Here is a 9,735-nt window from a genome sequence, read left to right as displayed (position 1 = left end):
GGGCTTTTAAGTTTTCATGGATTTCCAAACGGTCTTGAATTAAGAAGACGGTGGCTTGTAAATATTCGTTGCTACCAGTTAAAGCTAACGCTGCACAGCAAAGTTTACAGCCTTCACTTCACTCCGGATCAACGTCTTCAGCCTAAAGAAGAAGGTAAAGGAGCCTCCTGTGTTATTTCCATGCAAACACTTCTGTATTCAGCCTGAAAGAGTTTATGGGAACCAGAGAGCAGACCAGAGCCAGACAGCCGAGCAACTGATCCGCCTGTATACACCGCTGTAAACACCGTCCTGCTTCAAAAGAAGTGTAACCGGGTGGATTATTAGTTTAAATAGTGCTTACATAGAATGGTTGTAAAATCCCACATAAGGCGGGTCTTTGAACGCAACATGCCCCGTGTCCCCGCCTCCACTTTCATGTCGCAGCGGTGTTGGGCTCGTTAGCATATATAGGCACCAGGTGTGCCAGCCAAAGACAGGAGTCGGGTCCATTGTGGCAGCAGTTGGATCCGTTGGCTGGCGCCGTGCTCGATGAGCTGCTACACCAGGGTTTGCACATTGTGGATTCATTTTAGTGGCTGTTTCACTGTAAGCATTTGAAAGTAGCTGTTGGGAGGCCGATTAAGGAGGCTGACATTGCATATTATGCTCTCACCAAGGCGCGATTCTTCTCGGTGTTTCAGTTAAGTGGCTAACTAGATTATCCTCTAGAGCTGGAGGTGTAGCAAAGCACCACAGAACCAAAACCAGAGTTTATATTCCTTCTTTGAATGAATTAGCCAATGGGAGGTTTATTCTTTTTCTTTTGTGTAATATTATTTTGTGTGATTAATTTGTGTTTCCACTAAGTTTGGTTTGCAGTGTTTTGTTTGTCTTAGATTGCTCTCTGTGCTAAATTAGGTCTTAATTAGAATAATAAAGTATATTTTAATATTGTGAAGGGAAGTATAAATAAAATATATTTTTGTATGCTATTTCTGTTTCATCATTTCGAGCCAGACTTACTTGAGTATTTTTAATTCTGGCTGTTGGAACAGATAGTATATTGAGATTTTTGGTTCTGTGGCAGTGGTGCTTTAGTATAGAGCTTTATTGCTATCTTCCTTTTGGGAATTCTGAGAGGTGAGAGCATAATAGTGCAACAGTAGGCACATCGTGGGTCCTGGCTGGAAAATTCCCGCTGTGAATAAGGATCAACGTTCCCGGTGCGATGGCTGAGGAGCTTCAGGAACTCCGTGCTCGAGTCCAACAGTTGGAGGCCGAAAGGAGCCGCCCGCGTACAAGTGGAGCTTCGATGAACAATGGGGCAGCTGACCGCATCATCTACCTGCCAAGGGAGAGAAAATGTCCAATTTTTAGAGGAACTCATGGTGTTGGGGTGGAGGACTGGATCGAAGAGGTTCGCACCAGTATGCGAGTCCGCCATGTTGGACCCACAGATCAGGCTGCTTTTATTTTTGACCATCTTGAAGGTGAAGCTCGAGATGAGATTAAGTATAGATGGTCAGTTGAACGTGAGGATCCAGAACATGTTTTCATCATTTTAAAAGAACTGTATGGTTGCAAACAGTCATATGTCTCATTACAGGAGGACTTCTTCTCACGGAGACAGTTAGATGGTGAATCTTTGCAGGAATTTTCTCATTCATTGTTTTGCTTGATGGACAAAGTTAAATCTAATTCTCCCCATGCCATGGCAAATGCAGATATTTTACTTCGTGATCAATTTATTCAAAATGTTAGTAGTTCTGACCTGCGTAGGGAGCTAAAACGTTATGCTCGTGATAATCCGAGGTGTACATTACTGGAGGTTATCTCGAGCCTGATATTGAGGTGTGCGGGGTGGTAATCCCCAGAAAAGGGATCCTTGTAGTTAGGGACCCCCCATGTCAGGCTAGCTTACCTCAAATACCAGGCATAATTGGGATGAATATAATAAGGGCCTACTATCTGCAGCTATTTGACCAGTATGGCCCTGATTTGTTTAAACTCCCTTCGGTTTTGGAGGCCCCTACTTCTTGGCTTCCTGCCTTTCAGTTATGTCAGCAGGTTGAGGTTCAAAAAGGCCATATTCAAACCAGTGTTGCAAAGCTTCGTAGTAGAAGACCTGTTGTAGTCCCTGCAGGCACCACTAAATTTGTACCTGCCACCTGTTCAGCCATGTTGGCACAGGCTGGGGCAGCATTAATTGAGCCTTTAGAGGTAAATTTCGGCTTACCTGAGGGTTTGTTAGTGTCTCCTTCTCTTTTGCAGGTTTTTCGGGGAACTGTTTATGTTCCTGTGGTGAATGTAGGGGTGTGGACAGTCATACTGAGACCCCGTTGTGCTCTGGGTGTGGTGTCTCCAATAGAAGTGGTCAGCTTACCGTCAGAGTTGCAGGAAGTTCCTTGTGCACAGGAGCAAGTTGTGGCTGCAGTTAGGTCCCATACTGCTGAGACTGGTTCAGTTGGAGAGAAGATAACATCAATTAATCTCTCTATGCTGGATAGAGAAGAGCAGCATAAAGTGAGAACCTTGTTGCTGAAGTACAAGTCTGTGTTCTCTGCTTTTGATGGTGACCTTGGGGTTACCAACTTAATGGAGCATAACATTCCGTTGTTAGACGACGTCCCTGTGAGGCAGCGGTATCGGCGTATCCCTCACTCTGAATATGAGGCAGTTAAGTCTCATATTAACCAGCTGCTGGAAACCCAGGTTATCAGAGAGAGCAGTAGCCCTTATGCATCGCCAATTGTCCTGGTCCGAAAGAAGGATGGCAGTCTTCGCCTTTGTGTGGACTACAGAGAGCTCAATAAAAAGACCAGAAAGGATGCTTTCCCAGTGCCCCGAATAGAAGAAACATTGGATTCCCTATCAGGCGCCCGCTGGTTCACAACCATGGACCTAGCTTGTGGCTATAACCAGGTTCCAGTTGCAGAGAATGATCGCCCAAAAACAGCCTTCTGCACACCGTTTGGCCTCTTTGAATTTAACCGTATGCCATTCGGGTTGTGCAATGCACCAGGAACTTTTCAACGGTTGATGGAGAGGATGTTTGGGGCTCAGCATGGTCAGTCACTCTTGTTATATCTGGATGATATTATTGTGTTTTCTTCCAGTGTTGATCAGCACCTGTTACGGCTCAACAGAAACAAAAGAACAAAAACTCCTGGAGGCAACAGTGATCCGTCACTGTGAGACCCAGAAAACGGACAGAACTTTGCTGAGGTTGCAGCGCTATACCCGTTTCAGCTCGTTTAAATATTTATTATCCAGATTGCTGATCGTGGTAATTATTGTGCGGTGAATTTGTTTTCAGCCTGTTATGCTGGTCTGGGGAAATCAGTCCACCTGTTATTTAGATACAGAATGTTGCTTATGCTGGCCTGCAGGGCGACAAGCAGGTGATGGGAAGATGGTTACAGCTCTGGTTCAGAGCTACAACCACAGCACCTTTTGACCAAAGCCGTTCATTTATACAGCACCTGTTCAAAGAAAGAAACTGTGCCGTAATTTCTCAAACCATAAATCACTACTTATTTACATATATGTATACAGTATATGTGAGTGTAAGAAAGATCTTGATTTCTCACATACTCAACACATGAAACCATATTCACACCTTATTCAACCAGCTTTATGTGTTTAAAAACCTCCACTACGTCATTTGAATGTGATTTATTTTCCTGTCATGCCGTCCCTTATTGTTACTCAGTATTATGTAAGTGAAATATCCATTCTCCCGTGGCTAAGGGAACACTTTATTTCTTTAACAGCCAACAGAGTTGAGGGTAACAAATACAATCAATCCCATGGGAGGAGCTGTGGATGTGTTCCTGTTTAGTCAGGATGGATGGACTACATTGGATTATTTAAAGAGAGCCTCAGCTCCCCAAAGCCCTTAGTGCCACTTCACTCCAGCACATTCACAGCGTCACAGTCGTCCCTTAAATGAATACATGATTTACCACGTCTTCCCATGTACAGATCTCACAACATTACACAGAATGTACGCGTCTGGATGAGGCGCTCCAGAGCTGGTTTTAGTGGGAAAACCAAATGTGATCTGATGTGGCTTCATAACAGAGTCGGACTTTTTAAAATGACAAGATTTCAAATGAGTGATGTGCCAAATTAAGTTGTCAAAAGAAAACTTCTGAAGTGCGGTTCTGGTAAAAGTTTTAAAGTTCATATTTTACCAGCAGTAAACAACTATTTACGATCCTGACTCTTGGACTTGGAGGTTGTGTCTTGTACATATGTTTTCATGATGGAGGCCAGGAAAAGTAGCTGGGCGTAAAGCAGGAACCTAAACAGTTAACAATAAACAACGGCTAAAATTAGGTTAAAAACGGACAACGGACCATCTTTAAACAACTCCATTCTCAAAAAGTTACATTTCATGAACATTTAAACAATCTCATTTACATCATACGGTTATTTACAGGAGACATTCTGATAAAGTACACAGAAAATTGATGGTAGGAGGGTGTGCGCCACCAACTATGGTCCTGTATGAAACACGTCCTGAGGACACAACATGTAAAGGGTTTCCAGGCAGAGCAGTGACGGACAGGCGGAAACTTTAATCTCAGACTTAAATTCAAGTTTCTCTTCACCCACAAAACCGACTCTGGACTTAAACTTACTTTCTAAAGACAGAAGACTTGACTTCAACTCCAGTCAAAGTAATTGCCTGGAGTTAGACTTGCCTTTGAATAACACAAGTGGGTAAAAAAGAAGACTTTGGGCATGAGTTATACTGACCCTCTAAAGACTAAGCCAATGATGTCTCCATTGGTCTCTGCCAATCTTGGACTAGCAGTCTGGGACCAGCTAATCTGGATATATGTAAGATCTATATACTGGACGTAAGGTATTAACCCTTTATGATCATTTAGTAGATCCCATTTATGACTTATCCTGTTAATCATCAATTTGTCAGTTAATCATCAATGTCACTGGAGCCTCCCTGAGCCGTCCCTGACTGTCACTGATGACATCAGACCTGATGACATCTGTGCCTCTTCCTTTTAAGAAAAAGGAAGAGGCACAGATGTCATCAAAACGAACGTGATGTCATCGATGACATCGTAGGCTGTTCCTTCAGAAGTACTTGAATAAGACGACCACATGGTAATGTGAAGGCCTGTGAAGGCCATCGCTCTACCACGTGGATGCAAAAGCCTGTGAAGGCCAGGGATCCTTCAAGGACCTGGCCTGTGAAGGCCAGGGATCCTTCAAGGACCTGGCCTGTGAAGGCCCTCGCACCGCCACGTGGACGTGAGGGCCTGTGAAGGCCAGGGATCCTTCATGGACCTGGCCTGTGAAGGCCAGGGATCCTTCATGGACCTGGCCTGTGAAGGCCCTCACACCGCCACGTGGACGCGAGGGCCTGTGAAGGCCAGGGATCCTTCAAGGACCTGGCCTGTGAAGGCCAGGGATCCTTCATGGACCTGGCCTGTGAAGGCCAGGGATCCTTCATGGACCTGGCCTGTGAAGGCCCTCGCACCGCCACGTGGACGCGAGGGCCTGTGAAGGCCAGGGATCCTTCAAGGACCTGGCCTGGCCTTTTTTTTATTTATTTTTTTTTTTATTTTATTTATTTTTCTTTCATAATTTTTCTTATTTTAAGAATTTTTAACTGATTTTAATTCTTTTCAATTTAATTATTTGTATAATAATTTTCATTTTAATTACTTTCTAATTACTGGTCAGTGGTTTTTATAGTATTTGCTAAATGGCTATGTGACAACAGACGAACCTCGGACATGTGAAGACAGGGGGCATTTTATAAACCTCATTATAATTTTTATCTGGATAAATCGTGTTCAGGATGCCGCAGCCTCTCCTATCTGTTTTTCCTCACAGCAATTGAACAGTTGGGTCTGCAAAAAAGTATTAAGAAGCCGTTCAACCACAAGCTTAAATAGGTCAAGAATGTTGCAATGTCATTTCTAACAATAAAACATCTTGAAAAGTGAATGCTGTTAAACAGTCTAGTATAAGAATGTGCATCTCTATTTTAACTGTTTTTCATTGGAGAATTAATTAATAAGTTGTAATAATTTATTCAGTGAGTGAAAATTTACGCCAACATACATTCTAAGTCTTGTTAGGATTTTGTTTTAATTTGTGGATTTACATTTTTAAATGTTTGAAAGTGTTTGTCATCTGAACTAACATGATCTGTGCCTCTGAAGTTTTAGTTCAATTGGAAAAGCACTAAAAAAAATACACTCATAATGCAGCCATTCATGGCTTGGAGCTGCTCATGACATCACTTAAGAATGGCTGTCATGTCACTCATGACGTGAACAACGTTTTAGAGCACTTACAAATTATAATACAAAATAATGTAGGTGTAAAAAAAATTTTTCTGAGGTAACAGCCTGCGATGTCAACGATGACATCACGTCCGTCCCTGACTGTCACTGATGACATCAGACCTGATGACATCTGTGCCTCTTCCTTTTAAGAAAAAGATCACGTTCGTCATCAAAACGAACGTGATGTCATCGATGACATTGTAGGCTGTTCCTTCAGAAGTACACTAGATCGACTGTGGCTCTTTGGTAGAGTAGTCGTCTTGCGATCGGAAAGTTGTAGGTTCGAATCCAGCTTCCTCCTGCCACATGTCGATGTGCCTCTGGGCAAGGCACTTAACCCCAAATTGCCTACCGATCTGCGTATCGGTGTATAAATGTGTGCGTGCTTGTGAGTGCGACTGGGTGAATGTGACTCTGGTGTAAAGCGCTTTGAGTGGTCAAAAATGACTGGAAAAGCGCTATATAAGTTCAGTCCATTTACCATTCCATTTACTTGAATAAGACGACCACGTGGTAATGTGAAGGCCCTCGCTCCACCACGTGGATGCGAGGGCCTGTGAAGGCCAGGGATCCTTCATGGACCTGGCCTGTGAAGGCCCTTGCACCAGCACCTGTATGCGAGGGCCTGTGACCATTTTGGGGTCTTTGTGTAAAGACCCCAAAATGGCTCCTATTAAGGGACACGCTTGCAACGCAGAGTTTAAGCTCAAGGCGATGAGTCACGCAGTAGAACACGGGAATGGGCTCTTTGCACCTGCCGCGCTGACGTCACAACCGCATACGCAAATGGGCTCTCTTTTTTCGCTTTGAGTTACCATGACAGCTAGAAAAGACAAAGTCTTATTTCAGATGCAAATATAATCGAATATAATGGGCTTTTAAGTTTTCATGGATTTCCAAACGGTCTTGAATTAAGAAGACGGTGGCTTGTAAATATTCGTTGCTACCAGTTAAAGCTAACGCTGCACAGCAAAGTTTACAGCCTTCACTTCACTCCGGATCAACGTCTTCAGCCTAAAGAAGAACGTAAAGGAGCCTCCTGTGTTATTTCCATGCAAACACTTCTGTATTCAGCCTGAAAGAGTTTATGGGAACCAGAGAGCAGACCAGAACCAGACAGCCGAGCAACTGATCCGCCTGTATACACCGCTGTAAACACCGTCCTGCTTCAAAAGAAGTGTAACCGGGTGGATTATTAGTTTAAATAGTGCTTACATAGAATGGTTGTAAAATCCCACATAAGGCGGGTCTTTGAACGCAACATGCCCCGTGTCCCCGCCTCCACTTTCATGTCGCAGCGGTGTTGGGCTCGTTAGCATATATAGGCACCAGGTGTGCCAGCCAAAGACAGGAGTCGGGTCCATTGTGGCAGCAGTTGGATCCGTTGGCTGGCGCCGTGCTCGATGAGCTGCTACACCAGGGTTTGCACATTGTGGATTCATTTTAGTGGCTGTTTCACTGTAAGCATTTGAAAGTAGCTGTTGGGAGGCCGATTAAGGAGGCTGACATTGCATATTATGCTCTCACCAAGGCGCGATTCTTCTCGGTGTTTCAGTTAAGTGGCTAACTAGATTATCCTCTAGAGCTGGAGGTGTAGCAAAGCACCACAGAACCAAAACCAGAGTTTATATTCCTTCTTTGAATGAATTAGCCAATGGGAGGTTTATTCTTTTTCTTTTGTGTAATATTATTTTGTGTGATTAATTTGTGTTTCCACTAAGTTTGGTTTGCAGTGTTTTGTTTGTCTTAGATTGCTCTCTGTGCTAAATTAGGTCTTAATTAGAATAATAAAGTATATTTTAATATTGTGAAGGGAAGTATAAATAAAATATATTTTTGTATGCTATTTCTGTTTCATCATTTCGAGCCAGACTTACTTGAGTATTTTTAATTCTGGCTGTTGGAACAGATAGTATATTGAGATTTTTGGTTCTGTGGCAGTGGTGCTTTAGTATAGAGCTTTATTGCTATCTTCCTTTTGGGAATTCTGAGAGGTGAGAGCATAATAGTGCAACAGTAGGCACATCGTGGGTCCTGGCTGGAAAATTCCCGCTGTGAATAAGGATCAACGTTCCCGGTGCGATGGCTGAGGAGCTTCAGGAACTCCGTGCTCGAGTCCAACAGTTGGAGGCCGAAAGGAGCCGCCCGCGTACAAGTGGAGCTTCGATGAACAATGGGGCAGCTGACCGCATCATCTACCTGCCAAGGGAGAGAAAATGTCCAATTTTTAGAGGAACTCATGGTGTTGGGGTGGAGGACTGGATCGAAGAGGTTCGCACCAGTATGCGAGTCCGCCATGTTGGACCCACAGATCAGGCTGCTTTTATTTTTGACCATCTTGAAGGTGAAGCTCGAGATGAGATTAAGTATAGATGGTCAGTTGAACGTGAGGATCCAGAACATGTTTTCATCATTTTAAAAGAACTGTATGGTTGCAAACAGTCATATGTCTCATTACAGGAGGACTTCTTCTCACGGAGACAGTTAGATGGTGAATCTTTGCAGGAATTTTCTCATTCATTGTTTTGCTTGATGGACAAAGTTAAATCTAATTCTCCCCATGCCATGGCAAATGCAGATATTTTACTTCGTGATCAATTTATTCAAAATGTTAGTAGTTCTGACCTGCGTAGGGAGCTAAAACGTTATGCTCGTGATAATCCGAGGTGTACATTACTGGAGGTTATCTCGAGCCTGATATTGAGGTGTGCGGGGTGGTAATCCCCAGAAAAGGGATCCTTGTAGTTAGGGACCCCCCATGTCAGGCTAGCTTACCTCAAATACCAGGCATAATTGGGATGAATATAATAAGGGCCTACTATCTGCAGCTATTTGACCAGTATGGCCCTGATTTGTTTAAACTCCCTTCGGTTTTGGAGGCCCCTACTTCTTGGCTTCCTGCCTTTCAGTTATGTCAGCAGGTTGAGGTTCAAAAAGGCCATATTCAAACCAGTGTTGCAAAGCTTCGTAGTAGAAGACCTGTTGTAGTCCCTGCAGGCACCACTAAATTTGTACCTGCCACCTGTTCAGCCATGTTGGCACAGGCTGGGGCAGCATTAATTGAGCCTTTAGAGGTAAATTTCGGCTTACCTGAGGGTTTGTTAGTGTCTCCTTCTCTTTTGCAGGTTTTTCGGGGAACTGTTTATGTTCCTGTGGTGAATGTAGGGGTGTGGACAGTCATACTGAGACCCCGTTGTGCTCTGGGTGTGGTGTCTCCAATAGAAGTGGTCAGCTTACCGTCAGAGTTGCAGGAAGTTCCTTGTGCACAGGAGCAAGTTGTGGCTGCAGTTAGGTCCCATACTGCTGAGACTGGTTCAGTTGGAGAGAAGATAACATCAATTAATCTCTCTATGCTGGATAGAGAAGAGCAGCATAAAGTGAGAACCTTGTTGCTGAAGTACAAGTCTGTGTTCTCTGCTTTTGATGG

This window comes from Xiphophorus couchianus, chromosome 17 (genome assembly GCF_001444195.1).
Source record: "Xiphophorus couchianus chromosome 17, X_couchianus-1.0, whole genome shotgun sequence".
In the NCBI taxonomy this organism is placed as follows: Eukaryota; Metazoa; Chordata; class Actinopteri; order Cyprinodontiformes; family Poeciliidae; genus Xiphophorus; species Xiphophorus couchianus.
The sequence above is the reverse complement of the archived record's forward strand: the minus strand, read 5'-3'. Positions refer to the sequence as shown.